The sequence below is a fragment of the Stegodyphus dumicola genome, chromosome 11 (assembly GCF_044657685.1).
Source record: "Stegodyphus dumicola isolate Sdum_Otavi_A_Nest chromosome 11, ASM4465768v1".
In the NCBI taxonomy this organism is placed as follows: Eukaryota; Metazoa; Arthropoda; class Arachnida; order Araneae; family Eresidae; genus Stegodyphus; species Stegodyphus dumicola.
The window spans coordinates 115846016-115867179 of record NC_140778.1 but is presented as its reverse complement, the minus strand read 5'-3'; the positions used below and the strand labels follow the sequence as shown (position 1 = coordinate 115867179).

Below are 21164 nucleotides of genomic sequence, written 5' to 3'. Positions count from 1 at the left end.
CACGTAATACAGCTCTGATTGCACGTGTGAGGAGTATCTCAGTTTATAATTATTTTAAAATTTAATAATGTAAGTAGTTTAGTTCTTTACTAAAAATTAAAAAATAAATTTAATTAGCTTTATTCTTTTCGAATAATACTTTAAAAGTTACTCTGAATAATAGCACTAAATTTCGGAAACGTCTGCGATTTTTCCTACACTTCTGGATAATTAACTATGCCTGACACAAGAAACTGAATACCCTTTTATATCTATGCAATAAATTTGCGAAACGCACTAACTTTTCGTATAACGAACGTATTATCGGAAAATGATATTTATGTGTGATACTACGTGATATGATATAATGATATTGTGTGTAGCATATTATAAACATTGCCTTTCTCTTTCCTGCCATGCTGTGAGACTTAGAGAAACAAGCAACGTGCAAATTCTTTTCTTAATTTTAGTAAGGCCGCTCCCGGAGGCAGTGCAATAACGGGCCAACCTTTGGCAAGGGCGGTATAAATACCTAACCGCAAGCCGAGTGTTCAAAAACTAGATTAAAATCAGGACACTCTGTAAGTGTCATATCAGATTTTAATCTGATAAGAACAGATACTACACTTGATCTTAGCCAACAGGCCGAGAAGCGATAACGTGTAGTGGTTGCAAGAAATACTGCCCATAGTTTCTTCTAACTGTTAACTACTGGTCAAATGTTTTTTCTCTCATCCTAGCGAAGGCCACAAAATTACAATATGTAAACACAATATCAAGTATCACTTCTGTATTGGGCTAGAGATATACAGGTTGTTTCGTACTAAATGAAGCAAAAACATATATCGTAGTACAAATTGTTACAATATGTAAACACAATATCAAGTATCACTTCTGTATTGGGCAAGAGATATACAGGTTGTTTCGTACTAAATGAAGCAAAAACAAATATCGTAGTACAAATTCTGTATTCGATTTATTAGGCCCAAAGAGGCTGGAATACATACAGAGTACGTCTGTGGTATCGCTTTGCGAGGAGAGTGAAGCCGGCGTAAACAAATAAGCTCTGCTAAATGACTGCAAAGAAGATGCTTTAGAAAGACACCTTCGAATCAAAATGAGACCAACAAGCAAACGTACTTATCAAGTTTACAGTATGTTTTCGCCATTTTAAGGCGATAAGATTTGAAAAATTCGTGTAGCAAATAAACTTTACAATTCGCTTTTTATTACGTGCGGAAGAAAATTTTTTAAAATGCAGAAGTAAAATATCTGAACCATTACATGTGTGAATAGTATTTGTATAAGTCTACGATAACTTTTTTCCAAATCAGATATATATAAAAAACAGATATAAAGTCCACTGAAATTTCCTTCCATATTATGCTGCTCATAATTCAAATTTCACACAGAAACAATAATTATAAAACAAGCCTCCCTCCTAAAGAGAAAGAAAAATGTATATATATTAAAAAAATTTATCTAGTGTCTATTTCTATTAGCTTGTTAAAATAAATATAAAGATATTAAGAACAAATGCAATTTTTTTTAGAATTTATATCAATATGAATATAATAAGAGCCACTGCAATTTTTAGGTGTTGTGGTCAAGAAACAATGTAATTATATCATTTCATAAGTTTCAGTGCAAACCAAGCTAATAGAAAGAGAATTCAGATTAAATTCTTTTTATACTTATTTTAATGTTTTTCCGTTTTGAAATTTACTAACCATCGTTTCCTGCATTTATTAAACATCAGATGTTACTTGAGCAACTGAAATTTCACCCAGTCTTAATTAAAGCTCGCGTAATCGATTATTTTCGGAACTTCTTAATGTTTTGTTTATATTTAACATCTGAATCGAGACGCAGTTTTCAGTTCAGCCATAATACTTTATTAGCTATTAGCATCTTCTTGTATTAATGAGACGATACATGAACGCGTTTGCGCGCTTATGGACGCAAGATTCGGCAGAACATGGTTTTATGATAGAGATTTGTACCGTTAAAAATAGCATTTAAAGAGAAAGAAAGAGAAAACTTGCAAAGGAGGAAGTGTGTGTGTGATTATGGCAAAGCCTCGAGGGCTATCTGCCTAAGAGGAGGTATGCCTTCGTGGAGGACTTTCTAAAGGAAACTGGCTCGTATAGACGTTACACATGGGGAAAACCACGAAAACGCCCATGCAGCCAGCCCGTTCGCGGGATTCGAACCTCGGACCGAACTACCAGTGTTCAGCGACTTTACCGCTCGGCCGCTGGTGGGCCCTTGCAAAGGAGGAAGAATATAATTGAATATGGCTTACTTTAAAGTGTCACAATTTTATATTATTAACGTCCTATATTATTTCTATTTAATTTTTTTTTCACTTTTTTTCTGCAATAAAGAATTCAAAACACTGTATGCACAGCGCCAGCGTCTCGCAGTGCGTGGTGCTTAGAAATAAGCTGTAGCTGGAGTTTGATATTATAACCCATTTTTAATGCAGATATTGATTTTGAAAAATCTTAGGTACGGAAACAGGAGAAAATCACTGAAAAAACTTTACTTGATAATGTATAAGTTCTTTTATCGCTAACCTTTTTAGGAACATCTAATGGTATAGATGTAGTGAGTAATAAAAAATACACAGCAACACGGCTCTGATTGCAAGATATGTAATCCCATTCCAGAGAGGTGAAAAGGAGAATTTCCACCTCCAATTTCATGGAGTACACCCCAGTGCTTTTTTTTTAAGTCCTTGACATCCGCCATTCGCAGTGCTTTCTATAATTCAGGTTCCCAGATGATGTCCATGAAGTACTGCAAGAACAGGATTTCTCTTGTTTCTGACGGGCATTCTAAAAAAAAGGCGAGATGAGAACTTTTCGACATCCGTGGCATGTTCCTGAAGTGTTTCTGGGGGATTATGGTGAGACGATTTTAATTGAAGCCTGCTGTACTCTTTTAAACACTTCTGTCGGTTAGAGCTTCAAAGTCTAGTCTCTGGTTTTCTGAACGAGGTTGAAGAATATCCGCAGCGTCTGCTCTTAGAGAAGAGGCGAGACGACAGGCCTTAACTTGTGAATCCCATGCATTCGCATCCGCCACTATAGAAAATTGTGTCTTATATATATATGAGAGGAGCTCTTCTCATCATACTTGGATAGATTCAGAGAGGAACGAGCAGGCATGGGTAAACCATCAGTATTGCTCCCTGGCGTCGCTACGAAATTCTTCAACACGTGAACTTCTTTGGCGCCTGCAGAAAACCTATCATCAATTTGTTGTTCGATTTGCGTTTGGACGGCAGAAAAATCTTCTTTCTGTTTGTTTTTTTGACACAAGAAACTCTGTAAACGATTTGTTGTTCACGGATAAAACTCGCTTTTCTATTTGTTCTTTGACAGAAGAAACCTTTGCTTCAATTTGTCCACCTTTACTTTCAATTGAGTCTGTTCTGACTTCCATAGCCTCAGATGTGTTTTCTCTTATGCAGGTAATTTCACTTTTCATTTCCTCTTTAGCAGCCCTTATCTCTGATTTAACGGATTCTTGACAAGATTCCATCTTTCCTTCAACGACTTTCTCCCCTTTAACTAATTCATGATCAGTTTCCATCTTTTTTTTTTTTTTTTTTTTTTTTTGTCGCGCTTTCATTTCTGCTTTAACAGCTTCCATCTTTCTTTCCCCAGTTTCATTTTTACGTTAACATGTTCCATCTCTTCTTTAACGGAACTTCTTCAGCTTTCATTTCTTCTTTGAACGCAGCGAACTTTGGCATCAACTGCCTTATTTGTTCACCATTCGTCTTGTCACTGGCATTCAATAACCCTATGTTACCAAAAAGTGTTGCTTGCGTACGGGTTCGTAACAGAATGAATGCAAAAAGTGTGATAAAATTTTCACAAAAATTATCCTTATCAAAAGAAATATAACAGAACGTTGGAATTTTCATCAGAGATATTCGTACAAGTGTTCACAATATCACGCAGTATAATAAGTAGTTAGACTTCAAACTACTAAAAATTTTTAATTGATAGAAAATCCCCCCCCCTCCACAAAATGCGCTTCTAAAGAGAAAGCTAAATCTGATATTTCAGTTCACACAGTACTAAAACAAGGCGCAATAACACTAATTCAGCAACTGAACTAAGATGTCTCTCTCCGGTATTTTACAGCTTTCAATCGGTCGCCAAAAATTTCCAGTAATTTCTTTACTTCTCGTAATTTCCGGTAAACAAAGAGGATGGAATTACGGTTACAGCTAACACAGTATTCTATAACGTTTCTGTCATTTCAAATGAAATTAAAGAGTTATCCATTTGTTCAGTGTTAGAAGCACGTGCTCCTATATTTTTACTTTTCCGACGTTGCAGCTGTCTGTTAAAATTTACCCCGCGCTCTATAGATGGGGAAACTCAAAAATTTTAATTATAATTCTACTAAAAATATCAAACTAAATACAAAATTCGTAACATGACTGCACGACTAAGTGAAAATATAAGAACAGCAAATGACCGTAATAAAATGTGGATTGTGTGTGCAAAAAATTCAGCATAATAAGTAGGTTAGGGATATTAGAAAAACATGCGAATCAATCATTGTAACTAAAAATGCAGGTATTAATCCTCCATATACTTTCTGATCATTTGGAATATATTACATTCGAAGTTATTTGAAATTTAGTAATTTGATTTTATTCGTCTTCTTGAAATTCCGACTGACATTTAAACGATTTTAAATTTAGGAGCTACAATTGCTCCTCAGAGCACAGTACGCAGAAGAAGAGGCTTGGAAATAAAAGAAGGTGTACCTGGAACTGAAGATTTCAATTTAGTTTTGTTAAAAATTCAAGAAACGAATATTTTTATAGATGCAAAAATAAGTGAATGAATTAAATGTTAAATATGTGGATAACATTCAGATAGGCTTCTGAACGTATTTTCCGTGTAAAATACACAAAGAAACATATATAACGGACTGATCATGCTCGTCATTAACATTGGAGTTCAAACCGTAACTAAAGAACAGACAAAGCAAAACAGAAAAAATTTCCGACGGGAAAGAATATGGTTGAATGTAGTTTATTTTAATGTGTCAGCGTTTATATTACAAGCATCATATTTTATTTGTATTTAACTTTATTTTATTATTTTCCATACTTCCTGCAGATTTCCTAAATAATTTTTTTTTAATAAGAAAGTATAAAAAAAGCTAAGGCTCTTAACCAATCAACCTGTTACTAGCTATATAATTTAAATGACTTGATGTTATTGTAAGCATCTCTTTCAAATTTATACCTAAAGATTTACCCTAAACCTGATTTTCTTTAATCGTACGATTACTTAAACAACTTTAGACTTGCCTCTTCAAATTCGAATTTTAAAAATAGTGTTCTGAAACCATTGCGCTGCACGTATGTGTATAAATCACTAGCAGATCTTGAGAAACGATGTATATTAAAAAAAGTGACCACTGCTTATCTTTGAAATGATGCATTGCAGTTTTCAAATAGTAATACATAATGATAGGCGAAAAGCACTTAGGAAAAAGAATTATTATGCTTATATATTTAACATTTAAAAATAATACTAGAATAGAAATACGATAATCGGATAAATAATAGAAATACGCACCATCGACATTCAGTAGAAATTCAACTCATCTTATGAGGAATGCAGTGTTTCTCTTAGTAGGCGGGGCTTAGAAATAAGGTGTTGCCAATGTTTGATGCAATGGCCCCTTTTCCCAAAACACAGAGCATACAAATTGAGATTTTTGAACAAAAATTTCCAGCAACAATGTTAATGAAAACAATGGAAATATTTATATTTTAAATTTTATAGATCTTTCAATGCTAACGTTTTAGTAACATATGAAGGAGAAGCGGACGTCAATTAAAATATCACGTAATACAGCTCTGATTGCACGTGTGAGGAGTATCTCAGTTTATAAATATTTTAAAATTTAATAATGTAAGTAGTTTAGTTCTTTACTAAAAATTAAAAAATAAATTTAATTAGCTTTATTCTTTTCGAATAATACTTTAAAAGTTACTCTGAATAATAGCACTAAATTTCGGAAACGTCTGCGATTTTTCCTACACTTCTGGATAATTAACTATGCCTGACACAAGAAACTGAATACCCTTTTATATCTATGCAATAAATTTGCGAAACGCACTAACTTTTCGTATAACGAACGTATTATCGAAAAATGATATTTATGTGTGATACTACGTGATATGATATAATGATATTGTGGGTAGCATATTATAAACATTGCCTTTCTCTTTCCTGCCATGCTGTGAGACTTAGGGAAACAAGCAACGTGCAAATTCTTTTCTTAATTTTAGTAAGGCCGCTCCCGGAGGCAGTGCAATAACGGGCCAACCTTTGGCAAGGGCGGTATAAATACCTAACCGCAAGCCGAGTGTTCAAAAATTAGATTAAAATCAGGACACTCTGTAAGTGTCATATCAGATTTTAATCTGATAAGAACAGATACTACACTTGATCTTAGCCAACAGGCCGAGAAGCGATAACGTGTAGTGTTTGCAAGAAATACTGCCCATAGTTTCTTCTAACTGTTAACTACTGGTCAAATGTTTTTTCTCTCATCCTAGCGAAGGCCACAAAATTACAATATGTAAACACAATATCAAGTATCACTTCTGTATTGGGCTAAAGATATACAGGTTGTTTCGTACTAAATGAAGCAAAAACATATATCGTAGTACAAATTGTTACAATATGTAAACACAATATCAAGTATCACTTCTGTATTGGGCAAGAGATATACAGGTTGTTTCGTACTAAATGAAGCAAAAACAAATATCGTAGTACAAATTCTGTATTCGATTTATTAGGCCCAAAGAGGCTGGAATACATACAGAGTACGTCTCTGGTATCGCTTTGCGAGGAGAGTGAAGCCGGCGTAAACAAATAAGCTCTGCTAAATGACTGCAAAGAAGATGCTTTAGAAAGACACCTTCGAATCAAAATGAGACCAACAAGCAAACGTACTTATCAAGTTTACAGTATGTTTTCGCCATTTTAAGGCGATAAGCTTTGAAAAATTCGTGTAGCAAATAAAATTTACAATTCGCTTTTTATTACGTGCGGAAAAAAATTTTTTAAAATGCAGAAGTAAAATATCTGAACTATTACATGTGTGAATAGTATTTGTATAAGTCTACGATAACTTTTTTCCAATCAGATATATATAAAAAACAGATATAAAGTCCACTGAAATTTCCTTCCATATTATGCTGCTCATAATTCAAATTTCACACAGAAACAATAATTATAAAACAAGCCTCCCTCCTAAAGAGAAAGAAAAATGTATATATATTAAAAAAAATTATCTAGTGTCTATTTCTATTAGCTTGTTAAAATAAATATAAAGATATTAAGAACAAATGCAATTTTTTTTAGAATATATATCAATATGAATATAATAAGAGCCACTGCAATTTTTAGGTGTTGTGGTCAAGAAGTAATGTAATTATATCATTTCATAAGTTTCAGTGCAAACCAAGCTAATAGAAATAGAATTCAGATTAAATTCTTTTTATACTTATTTTAATGTTTTTCCGTTTTGAAATTTACTAACCATCGTTTCCTGCATTTATTAAACATCAGATGTTACTTGAGCAACTGAAATTTCACCCAGTCTTAATTAAAGCTCGCGTAATCGATTATTTTCGGAACTTCTTAATGTTTTGTTTATATTTAACATCTGAATCGAGACGCAGTTTTCAGTTCAGCCATAATACTTTATTAGCTATTAGCATCTTCTTGTATTAATGAGACGATACATGAACGCGTTTGCGCGCTTATGGACGCAAGATTCGGCAGAACATTGGTTTTATGATAGAGATTTGTACCGTTAAAAATAGCATTTAAAGAGAAAGAAAGAGAAAACTTGCAAAGGAGGAAGTGTGTGTGTGATTATGGCAAAGCCTCGAGGGCTATCTGCCTAAGAGGTGGTATGCCTTCGTGGAGGACTTTCTAAGGGAAACTGGCTCGTATAGACGTTACACATGGGGAAAACCACGAAAACGCCCATGCAGCCAGCCCGTTCGCGGGATTCGAACCTCGGACCGAACTACCAGTGTTCAGCGACTTTACCGCTCGGCCGCTGGTGGGCCCTTGCAAAGGATGAAGAATATAATTGAATATGGCTTACTTTAAAGTGTCACAATTTTATATTATTAACGTCCTATATTATTTCTATTTAATTTTTTTTTCACTTTTTTTCTGCAATAAAGAATTCAAAACACTGTATGCACAGCGCCAGCGTCTCGCAGTGCGTGGTGCTTAGAAATAAGCTGTAGCTGGAGTTTGATATTATAACCCAATTTTAATGCAGATATTGATTTTGAAAAATCTTAGGTACGGAAACAGGAGAAAATCACTGAAAAAACTTTACTTGATAATGTATAAGTTCTTTTATCGCTAACCTTTTTAGGAACATCTAATGGTATAGATGTAGTGAGTAATAAAAAATACACAGCAACACGGCTCTGATTGCAAGATATGTAATCCCATTCCAGAGAGGTGAAAAGGAGAATTTCCACCTCCAATTTCATGGAGTACACCCCAGTGCTTTTTTTTTAAGTCCTTGACATCCGCCATTCGCAGTGCTTTCTATAATTCAGGTTCCCAGATGATGCCCATGAAGTACTGCAAGAACAGGATTTCTCTTGTTTCTGACGGGCATTCTAAAAAAAAGGCGAGATGAGAACTTTTCGACATCCGTGGCATGTTCCTGAAGTGTTTCTGGGGGATTATGGTGAGACGATTTTAATTGAAGCCTGCTGTACTCTTTTAAACACTTCTGTCGGTTAGAGCTTCAAAGTCTAGTCTCTGGTTTTCTGAACGAGGTTGAGGAATATCCGCAGCGTCTGCTCTTAGAGAAGAGGCGAGACGACAGGCCTTAACTTGTGAATCCCATGCATTCGCATCCGCCACTATAGAAAATTGTGTCTTATATATATATGAGAGGAGCTCTTCTCATCATACTTGGATAGATTCAGAGAGGAACGAGCAGGCATGGGTAAACCATCAGTATTGCTCCCTTGCGTCGCTACGAAATTCTTCAACACGTGAACTTCTTTGGCGCCTGCAGAAAACCTATCATCAATTTGTTGTTCGATTTGCGTTTGGACGGCAGAAAAATCTTCTTTCTGTTTGTTTTTTTGACACAAGAAACTCTGTAAACGATTTGTTGTTCACGGATAAAACTCGCTTTTCTATTTGTTCTTTGACAGAAGAAACCTTTGCTTCAATTTGTCCACCTTTACTTTCAATTGAGTCTGTTCTGACTTCCATAGCCTCAGATGTGTTTTCTCTTATGCAGGTAATTTCACTTTTCATTTCCTCTTTAGCAGCCCTTATCTCTGATTTAACGGATTCTTGACAAGATTCCATCTTTCCTTCAACGACTTTCTTCCCTTTAACTAATTCATGATCAGTTTCCATCCTTTTTTTTTTTTTTTTTTTTTGTCGCGCTTTCATTTCTGCTTTAACAGCTTCCATCTTTCTTTCCCCAGTTTCATTTTTACGTTAACATGTTCCATCTCTTCTTTAACGGAACTTCTTCAGCTTTCATTTCTTCTTTGAACGCAGCGAACTTTGGCATCAACTGCCTTATTTGTTCACCATTCGTCTTGTCACTGGCATTCAATAACCCTATGTTACCAAAAAGTGTTGCTTGCGTACGGGTTCGTAACAGAATGAATGCAAAAAGTGTGATAAAATTTTCACAAAAATTATCCTTATCAAAAGAAATATAACAGAACGTTGGAATTTTCATCAGAGATATTCGTACAAGTGTTCACAATATCACGCAGTATAATCAGTAGTTAGACTTCAAACTACTAAAAATTTTTAATTGATAGAAAATCCCCCCCCCTCCACAAAATGCGCTTCTAAAGAGAAAGCTAAATCTGATATTTCAGTTCACACAGTACTAAAACAAGGCGCAATAACACTAATTCAGCAACTGAACTAAGATGTCTCTCTCCGGTATTTTACAGCTTTCAATCGGTCGCCAAAAATTTCCAGTAATTTCTTTACTTCTCGCAATTTCCGGTAAACAAAGAGGATGGAATTACGGTTACAGCTAACACAGTATTCTATAACGTTTCTGTCATTTCAAATGAAATTAAAGAGTTATCCATTTGTTCAGTGTTAGAAGCACGTGCTCCTATATTTTTACTTTTCCGACGTTGCAGCTGTCTGTTAAAATTTACCCCGCGCTCTATAGATGGGGAAACTCAAAAATTTTAATTATAATTCTACTAAAAATATCAAACTAAATACAAAATTCGTAACATGACTGCACGACTAAGTGAAAATATAAGAACAGCAAATGACCGTAATAAAATGTGGATTGTGTGTGCAAAAAATTCAGCATAATAAGTAGGTTAGGGATATTAGAAAAACATGCGAATCAATCATTGTAACTAAAAATGCAGGTATTAATCCTCCATATACTTTCTGATCATTTGGAATATATTACATTCGAAGTTATTTGAAATTTAGTAATTTGATTTTATTCGTCTTCTTGAAATTCCGACTGACATTTAAACGATTTTAAATTTAGGAGCTACAATTGCTCCTCAGAGCACAGTACGCAGAAGAAGAGGCTTGGAAATAAAAGAAGGTGTACCTGGAACTGAAGATTTCAATTTAGTTTTGTTAAAAATTCAAAAAACGAATATTTTTATAGATGCAAAAATAAGTGAATGAATTAAATGTTAAATATGTGGATAACATTCAGATAGGCTTCTGAACGTATTTTCCGTGTAAAATACACAAAGAAACATATATAACGGACTGATCATGCTCGTCATTAACATTGGAGTTCAAACCGTAACTAAAGAACAGACAAAGCAAAACAGAAAAAATTTCCGACGGGAAAGAATATGGTTGAATGTAGTTTATTTTAATGTGTCAGCGTTTATATTACAAGCATCATATTTTATTTGTATTTAACTTTATTTTATTATTTTCCATACTTCCTGCAGATTTCCTAAATAATTTTTTTTAATAAGAAAGTATAAAAAAAGCTAAGGCTCTTAACCAATCAACCTGTTACTAGCTATATAATTTAAATGACTTGATGTTATTGTAAGCATCTCTTTCAAATTTATACGTAAAGAATTACCCTAAACCTGAACTTCTTTAATCGTACCATTACTTAAACAACTTTAGACTTGCCTCTTCAAATTCGAATTTTAAAAATAGTGTTCTGAAACCATTGCGCTGCACGTATGTGTATAAATCACTAGCAGATCTTGAGAAACGATGTATATTAAAAAAAGTGACCACTGCTTATCTTTGAAATGATGCATTGCAGTTTTCAAATAGTAATACATAATGATAGGCGAAAAGCACTTAGGAAAAAGAATTATTATGCTTATATATTTAACATTTAAAAATAATACTAGAATAGAAATACGATAATCGGATAAATAATAGAAATACGCACCATCGACATTCAGTAGAAATTCAACTCATCTTATGAGGAATGCAGTGTTTCTCTTAGTAGGCGGGGCTTAGAAATAAGGTGTTGCCAATGTTTGATGCAATGGCCCCTTTTCCCAAAACACAGAGCATACAAATTGAGATTTTTGAACAAAAATTTCCAGCTACAATGTTAATGAAAACAATGGAAATATTTATATTTTAAATTTTATAGATCTTTCAATGCTAACGTTTTAGTAACATATGAAGGAGAAGCGGACGTCAATTAAAATATCACGTAATACAGCTCTGATTGCACGTGTGAGGAGTATCTCAGTTTATAAATATTATAAAATTTAATAATGTAAGTAGTTTAGTTCTTTACTAAAAATTAAAAAATAAATTTAATTTAGCTTTATTCTTTTCGAATAATACTTTAAAAGTTACTCTGAATAATAGCACTAAATTTCGGAAATGTCTGCGATTTTTCCTACACTTCTGGATAATTAACTATATCTGACACAAGAAACTGAATACCCTTTTATATCTATGCAATAAATTTGCGAAACGCACTAACTTTTCGTATAACGAACGTATTATCGGAAAATGATATTTATGTGTGATACTACGTGATATGATATAATGATATTGTGTGTAGCATATTATAAACATTGCCTTTCTCTTTCCTGCCATGCTGTGAGACTTAGGGAAACAAGCAACGTGCAAATTCTTTTCTTAATTTTAGTAAGGCCGCTCCCGGAGGCTGTGCAATAACGGGCCAACCTTTAGCAAGTGCGGTATAAATACCTAACCGCAAGCCGAGTGTTCAAAAATTAGTTTAAATCAGGACACTCTGTAAGTGTCATATCAGATTTTAATCTGATACGAACAGATACTACACTTGATCTTAGCCAACAGGCCGAGAAGCGATAACGTGTAGTGGTTGCAAGAAATACTGCCCATAGTTTCTTCTAACTGTTAACTACTGGTCAAATGTTTTTTCTCTCATCCTAGCGAAGGCCACAAAATTACAATATGTAAACACAATATCAAGTATCACTTCTGTATTGGGCTAGAGATATACAGGTCGTTTCGTACTAAATGAAGCAAAAACATATATCGTAGTACAAATTGTTACAATATGTAAACACAATATCAAGTATCACTTCTGTATTGGGCAAGAGATATACAGGTTGTTTCGTACTAAATGAAGCAAAAACAAATATCGTAGTACAAATTCTGTATTCGATTTATTAGGCCCAAAGAGGCTGGAATACATACAGAGTACGTCTGTGGTATCGCTTTGCGAGGAGAGTGAAGCCGGCGTAAACAAATAAGCTCTGCTAAATGACTGCAAAGAAGATGCTTTAGAAAGACACCTTCGAATCAAAATGAGACCAACAAGCAAACGTACTTATCAAGTTTACAGTATGTTTTCGCCATTTTAAGGCGATAAGATTTGAAAAATTCGTGTAGCAAATAAAATTTACAATTCGCTTTTTATTACGTGCGGAAGAAAATTTTTTAAAATGCAGAAGTAAAATATCTGAACTATTACATGTGTGAATAGTATTTGTATAAGTCTACGATAACTTTTTTCCAAATCAGATATATATAAAAAACAGATATAAAGTCCACTGAAATTTCCTTCCATATTATGCTGCTCATAATTCAAATTTCACACAGAAACAATAATTATAAAACAAGCCTCCCTCCTAAAGAGAAAGAAAAATGTATATATATTAAAAAAAATTATCTAGTGTCTATTTCTATTAGCTTGTTAAAATAAATATAAAGATATTAAGAACAAATGCAATTTTTTTTAGAATTTATATCAATATGAATATAATAAGAGCCACTGCAATTTTTAGGTGTTGTGGTCAAGAAACAATGTAATTATATCATTTCATAAGTTTCAGTGCAAACCAAGCTAATAGAAATAGAATTCAGATTAAATTCTTTTTATACTTATTTTAATGTTTTTCCGTTTTGAAATTTACTAACCATCGTTTCCTGCATTTATTAAACATCAGATGTTACTTGAGCAACTGAAATTTCACCCAGTCTTAATTAAAGCTCGCGTAATCGATTATTTTCGGAACTTCTTAATGTTTTGTTTATATTTAACATCTGAATCGAGACGCAGTTTTCAGTTCAGCCATAATACTTTATTAGCTATTAGCATCTTCTTGTATTAATGAGACGATACATGAACGCGTTTGCGCGCTTATGGACGCAAGATTCGGCAGAACATGGTTTTATGATAGAGATTTGTATCGTTAAAAATAGCATTTAAAGAGAAAGAAAGAGAAAACTTGCAAAGGAGGAAGTGTGTGTGTGATTATGGCAAAGCCTCGAGGGCTATCTGCCTAAGAGGAGGTATGCCTTCGTGGAGGACTTTCTAAGGGAAACTGGCTCGTATAGACGTTACACATGGGGAAAACCACGAAAACGCCCATGCAGCCAGCCCGTTCGCGGGATTCGAACCTCGGACCGAACTACCAGTGTTCAGCGACTTTACCGCTCGGCCGCTGGTGGGCCCTTGCAAAGGAGGAAGAATATAATTGAATATGGCTTACTTTAAAGTGTCACAATTTTATATTATTAACGTCCTATATTATTTCTATTTAATTTTTTTTTCACTTTTTTTCTGCAATAAAGAATTCAAAACACTGTATGCACAGCGCCAGCGTCTCGCAGTGCGTGGTGCTTAGAAATAAGCTGTAGCTGGAGTTTGATATTATAACCCATTTTTAATGCAGATATTGATTTTGAAAAATCTTAGGTACGGAAACAGGAGAAAATCACTGAAAAAACTTTACTTGATAATGTATAAGTTCTTTTATCGCTAACCTTTTTAGGAACATCTAATGGTATAGATGTAGTGAGTAATAAAAAATACACAGCAACACGGCTCTGATTGCAAGATATGTAATCCCATTCCAGAGAGGTGAAAAGGAGAATTTCCACCTCCAATTTCATGGAGTACACCCCAGTGCTTTTTTTTTAAGTCCTTGACATCCGCCATTCGCAGTGCTTTCTATAATTCAGGTTCCCAGATGATGTCCATGAAGTACTGCAAGAACAGGATTTCTCTTGTTTCTGACGGGCATTCTAAAAAAAAGGCGAGATGAGAACTTTTCGACATCCGTGGCATGTTCCTGAAGTGTTTCTGGGGGATTATGGTGAGACGATTTTAATTGAAGCCTGCTGTACTCTTTTAAACACTTCTGTCGGTTAGAGCTTCAAAGTCTAGTCTCTGGTTTTCTGAACGAGGTTGAAGAATATCCGCAGCGTCTGCTCTTACAGAAGAGGCGAGACGACAGGCCTTAACTTGTGAATCCCATGCATTCGCATCCGCCACTATAGAAAATTGTGTCTTATATATATATGAGAGGAGCTCTTCTCATCATACTTGGATAGATTCAGAGAGGAACGAGCAGGCATGGGTAAACCATCAGTATTGCTCCCTGGCGTCGCTACGAAATTCTTCAACACGTGAACTTCTTTGGCGCCTGCAGAAAACCTATCATCAATTTGTTGTTCGATTTGCGTTTGGACGGCAGAAAAATCTTCTTTCTGTTTGTTTTTTTGACACAAGAAACTCTGTAAACGATTTGTTGTTCACGGATAAAACTCGCTTTTCTATTTGTTCTTTGACAGAAGAAACCTTTGCTTCAATTTGTCCACCTTTACTTTCAATTGAGTCTGTTCTGACTTCCATAGCCTCAGATGTGTTTTCTCTTATGCAGGTAATTTCACTTTTCATTTCCTCTTTAGCAGCCCTTATCTCTGATTTAACGGATTCTTGACAAAATTCCATCTTTCCTTCAACGACTTTCTCCCCTTTAACTAATTCATGATCAGTTTCCATCCTTTTTTTTTTTTTTTTTTTTTTTTTTTGTCGCGCTTTCATTTCTGCTTTAACAGCTTCCATCTTTCTTTCCCCAGTTTCATTTTTACGTTAACAGGTTCCATCTCTTCTTTAACGGAACTTCTTCAGCTTTCATTTCTTCTTTGAACGCAGCGAACTTTGGCATCAACTGCCTTATTTGTTCACCATTCGTCTTGTCACTGGCATTCAATAACCCTATGACACCAAAAAGTGTTGCTTGCGTACGGGTTCGTAACAGAATGAATGAAAAAAGTGTGATAAAATTTTCACAAAAATTATCCTTATCAAAAGAAATATAACAGAACGTTGGAATTTTCATCAGAGATATTCGTACAAGTGTTCACAATATCACGCAGTATAATCAGTAGTTAGACTTCAAACTACTAAAAATTTTTAATTGATAGAAAATCCCCCCCCTCCACAAAATGCGCTTCTAAAGAGAAAGCTAAATCTGATATTTCAGTTCACACAGTACTAAAACAAGGCGCAATAACACTAATTCAGCAACTGAACTAAGATTTCTCTCTCCGGTATTTTACAGCTTTCAATCGGTCGCCAAAAATTTCCAGTAATTTCTTTACTTCTCGTAATTTCCGGTAAACAAAGAGGATGGAATTACGGTTACAGCTAACACAGTATTCTATAACGTTTCTGTCATTTCAAATGAAATTAAAGAGTTATCCATTTGTTCAGTGTTAGAAGCACGTGCTCCTATATTTTTACTTTTCCGACGTTGCAGCTGTCTGTTAAAATTTACCCCGCGCTCTATAGATGGGGAAACTCAAAAATTTTAATTATAATTCTACTAAAAATATCAAACTAAATACAAAATTCGTAACATGACTGCACGACTAAGTGAAAATATAAGAACAGCAAATGACCGTAATAAAATGTGGATTGTGTGTGCAAAAAATTCAGCATAATAAGTAGGTTAGGGATATTAGAAAAACATGCGAATCAATCATTGTAACTAAAAATGCAGGTATTAATCCTCCATATACTTTCTGATCATTTGGAATATATTACATTCGAAGTTATTTGAAATTTAGTAATTTGATTTTATTCGTCTTCTTGAAATTCCGACTGACATTTAAACGATTTTAAATTTAGGAGCTACAATTGCTCCTCAGAGCACAGTACGCAGAAAAAGAGGCTTGGAAATAAAAGAAGGTGTACCTGGAACTGAAGATTTCAATTTAGTTTTGTTAAAAATTCAAAAAACGAATATTTTTATAGATGCAAAAATAAGTGAATGAATTAAATGTTAAATATGTGGATAACATTCAGATAGGCTTCTGAACGTATTTTCCGTGTAAAATACACAAAGAAACATATATAACGGACTGATCATGCTCGTCATTAACATTGGAGTTCAAACCGTAACTAAAGAACAGACAAAGCAAAACAGAAAAAATTTCCGACGGGAAAGAATATGGTTGAATGTAGTTTATTTTAATGTGTCAGCGTTTATATTACAAGCATCATATTTTATTTGTATTTAACTTTATTTTATTATTTTCCATACTTCCTGCAGATTTCCTAAATAATTTTTTTTTAATAAGAAAGTATAAAAAAAGCTAAGGCTCTTAACCAATCAACCTGTTACTAGCTATATAATTTAAATGACTTGATGTTATTGTAAGCATCTCTTTCAAATTTATACGTAAAGAATTATCCTAAACCTGAACTTCTTTAATCGTACCATTACTTAAACAACTTTAGACTTGCCTCTTCAAATTCGAATTTTAAAAATAGTGTTCTTAAACCATTGCGCTGCACGTATGTGTATAAATCACTAGCAGATCTTGAGAAACGATGTATATTAAAAAAAGTGACCACTGCTTATCTTTGAAATGATGCATTGCAGTTTTCAAATAGTAATACATAATGATAGGCGAAAAGCACTTAGGAAAAAGAATTATTATGCTTATATATTTAACATTTAAAAATAATACTAGAATAGAAATACGATAATCGGATAAATAATAGAAATACGCACCATCGACATTCAGTAGAAATTCAACTCATCTTATGAGGAATGCAGTGTTTCTCTTAGGAGGCGGGGCTTAGAAATAAGGTGTTGCCAATGTTTGATGCAATGGCCCCTTTTCCCAAAACACAGAGCATACAAATTGAGATTTTTGAACAAAAATTTCCAGCTACAATGTTAATGAAAACAATGGAAATATTTATATTTTAAATTTTATAGATCTTTCAATGCTAACGTTTTAGTAACATATGAAGGAGAAGCGGACGTCAATTAAAATATCACGTAATACAGCTCTGATTGCACGTGTGAGGAGTATCTCAGTTTATAAATATTTTAAAATTTAATAATGTAAGTAGTTTAGTTCTTTACTAAAAATTAAAAAATAAATTTAATTAGCTTTATTCTTTTCGAATAATACTTTAAAAGTTACTCTGAATAATAGCACTAAATTTCGGAAATGTCTGCGATTTTTCCTACACTTCTGGATAATTAACTATACCTGACACAAGAAACTGAATACCCTTTTATATCTATGCAATAAATTTGCGAAACGCACTAACTTTTCGTATAACAAACATATTATCGGAAAATGATATTTATGTGTGATACTACGTGATATGATATAATGATATTGTGTGTAGCATATTATAAACATTGCCTTTCTCTTTCCTGCCATGCTGTGAGACTTAGGGAAACAAGCAACGTGCAAATTCTTTTCTTAATTTTAGTAAGGCCGCTCCCGGAGGCTGTGCAATAACGGGCCAACCTTTAGCAAGTGCGGTATAAATACCTAACCGCAAGCCGAGTGTTCAAAAATTAGATTAAACTCAGGACACTCTGTAAGTGTCATATCAGATTTTAATCTGATACGAACAGATAATACACTTGATCTTAGCCAACAGGCCGAGAAGCGATAACGTGTAGTGGTTGCAAGAAATACTGCCCATAGTTTCTTCTAACTGTTAACTACTGGTCAAATGTTTTTTCTCTCATCCTAGCGAAGGCCACAAAATTACAATATGTAAACACAATATCAAGTATCACTTCTGTATTGGGCTAGAGATATACAGGTCGTTTCGTACTAAATGAAGCAAAAACATATATCGTAGTACAAATTGTTACAATATGTAAACACAATATCAAGTATCACTTCTGTATTGGGCAAGAGATATACAGGTTGTTTCGTACTAAATGAAGCAAAAACAAATATCGTAGTACAAATTCTGTATTCGATTTATTAGGCCCAAAGAGGCTGGAATACATACAGAGTACGTCTGTGGTATCGCTTTGCGAGGAGAGTGAAGCCGGCGTAAACAAATAAGCTCTGCTAAATGACTCCAAAGAAGATGCTTTAGAAAGACACCTTCGAATCAAAATGAGACCAACAAGCAAACGTACTTATCAAATTTACAGTATGTTTTCGCCATTTTAAGGCGATAAGATTTGAAAAATTCGTGTAGCAAATAAAATTTACAATTCGCTTTTTATTACGTGCGGAAGAAAATTTTTTAAAATGCGGAAGTAAAATATCTGAACTATTACATGTGTGAATAGTATTTGTATAAGTCTACGATAACTTTTTTCCAAATCAGATATATATAAAAAACAGATATAAAGTCCACTGAAATTTCCTTCCATATTATGCTGCTCATAATTCAAATTTCACACAGAAACAATAATTATAAAACAAGCCTCCCTCCTAAAGAGAAAGAAAAATGTATATATATTAAAAAAAATTATCTAGTATCTAGTTCTATTAGCTTGTTAAAATAAATATAAAGATATTAAGAACAAATGCAATTTTTTTTAGAATTTATATCAATATGAATATAATAAGAGCCACTGCAATTTTTAGGTGTTGTGGTCAAGAAACAATGTAATTATATCATTTCATAAGTTTCAGTGCAAACCAAGCTAATAGAAATAGAATTCAGATTAAATTCTTTTTATACTTATTTTAATGTTTTTCCGTTTTGAAATTTACTAACCATCGTTTCCTGCATTTATTAAACATCAGATGTTACTTGAGCAACTGAAATTTCACCCAGTCTTAATTAAAGCTCGCGTAATCGATTATTTTCGGAACTTCTTAATGTTTTGTTTATATTTAACATCTGAATCGAGACGCAGTTTTCAGTTCAGCCATAATACTTTATTAGCTATTAGCATCTTCTTGTATTAATGAGACGATACATGAACGCGTTTGCGCGCTTATGGACGCAAGATTCGGCAGAACATGGTTTTATGATAGAGATTTGTACCGTTAAAAATAGCATGTAAAGAGAAAGAAAGAGAAAACTTGCAAAGGAGGAAGTGTGTGTGTGATTATGGCAAAGCCTCGAGGGCTATCTGCCTAACAGGAGGTATGCCTTCGTGGAGGACTTTCTAAGGGAAACTGGCTCGTATAGACGTTACACATGGGGAAAACCACGAAAACGCCCATGCAGCCAGCCCGTTCGCGGGATTCGAACCTCGGACCGAACTACCAGTGTTCAGCGACTTTAACGCTCGGCCGCTGGTGGGCCCTTGCAAAGGAGGAAGAATATAATTGAATATGGCTTACTTTAAAGTGTCACAATTTTATATTATTAACGTCCTATATTATTTCTATTTAATTTTTTTTTTCACTTTTTTTCTGCAATAAAGAATTCAAAACACTGTATGCACAGCGCCAGCGTCTCGCAGTGCGTGGTGCTTAGAAATAAGCTGTAGCTGGAGTTTGATATTATAACCCATTTTTAATGCAGATATTGATTTTGAAAAATCTTAGGAACGGAAACAGGAGAAAATCACTGAAAAAACTTTACTTGATAATGTATAAGTTCTTTTATCGCTAACCTTTTTAGGAACATCTAATGGTATAGATGTAGTGAGTAATAAAAAATACACAGCAACACGGCTCTGATTGCAAGATATGTAATCCCATTCCAGAGAGGTGAAAAGGAGAATTTCCACCTCCAATTTCATGGAGTACACCCCAGTGCTTTTTTTTAAGTCCTTGACATCCGCCATTCGCAGTGCTATCTATAATCCAGGTTCCCAGATGATGTCCATGAAGTACTGCAAGAACAGGATTTCTCTTGTTTCTGACGGGCATTCTAAAAAAAAGGCGAGATGAGAACTTTTCGACATCCGTGGCATGTTCCTGAAGTGTTTCTGGGGGATTATGGTGAGACGATTTTAATTGAAGCCTGCTGTACTCTTTTAAACACTTCTGTCGGTTAGAGCTTCAAAGTCTAGTCTCTGGTTTTCTGAACGAGGTTGAAGAATATCCGCAGCGTCTGCTCTTAGAGAAGAGGCGAGACGACAGGCCTTAACTTGTGAATCCCATGCATTCGCATCCGCCACTATAGAAAATTGTGTCTTATATATATATGAGAGGAGCTCTTCTCATCTTACTTGGATAGATTCAGAGAGGAACGAGCAGGCATGGGTAAACCATCAGTATTGCTCCCTGGCGTCGCTACGAAATTCTTCAACACGTGAACTTCTTTGGCGCCTGCAGAAAACCTATCATCAATTTGTTGTTCGATTTGCGTTTGGACGGCAGAAAAATCTTCTTTCTGTTTGTTTTTTTGACACAAGAAACTCTGTAAACGATTTGTTGTTCACGGATAAAACTCGCTTTTCTATTTGTTCTTTGACAGAAGAAACCTTTGCTTCAATTTGTCCACCTTTACTTTCAATTGAGTCTGTTCTGACTTCCATAGCCTCAGATGTGTTTTCTCTTATGCAGGTAATTTCACTTTTCATTTCCTCTTTAGCAGCCCTTATCTCTGATTTAACGGATTCTTGACAAGATTCCATCTTTCCTTCAACGACTTTCTCCCCTTTAACTAATTCA

The 21164-nt window shown here is 34.3% G+C and overlaps 4 non-coding genes across 4 annotated transcripts; all 4 read right to left on the bottom strand.

The window, feature by feature from the left end:
• Window positions 1–444: 444 nt before the first annotated feature.
• LOC146994327 (U2 spliceosomal RNA) lies at window positions 445–636 on the bottom strand. The gene has a single exon (XR_015044265.1). It is a non-coding gene; the product is annotated as a U2 spliceosomal RNA (small nuclear RNA).
• Window positions 637–6311: 5675 nt separating this feature from the next.
• LOC146994326 (U2 spliceosomal RNA) lies at window positions 6312–6503 on the bottom strand. Its single transcript, XR_015044245.1, has one exon. It is a non-coding gene; the product is annotated as a U2 spliceosomal RNA (small nuclear RNA).
• A 5672-nt stretch (window positions 6504–12175) lies between these two features.
• On the bottom strand, window positions 12176–12366 carry LOC146994325 (U2 spliceosomal RNA). The gene has a single exon (XR_015044275.1). It is a non-coding gene; the product is annotated as a U2 spliceosomal RNA (small nuclear RNA).
• Window positions 12367–18043: 5677 nt separating this feature from the next.
• On the bottom strand, window positions 18044–18235 carry LOC146994324 (U2 spliceosomal RNA). The gene has a single exon (XR_015044276.1). It is a non-coding gene; the product is annotated as a U2 spliceosomal RNA (small nuclear RNA).
• Window positions 18236–21164: the final 2929 nt, after the last annotated feature.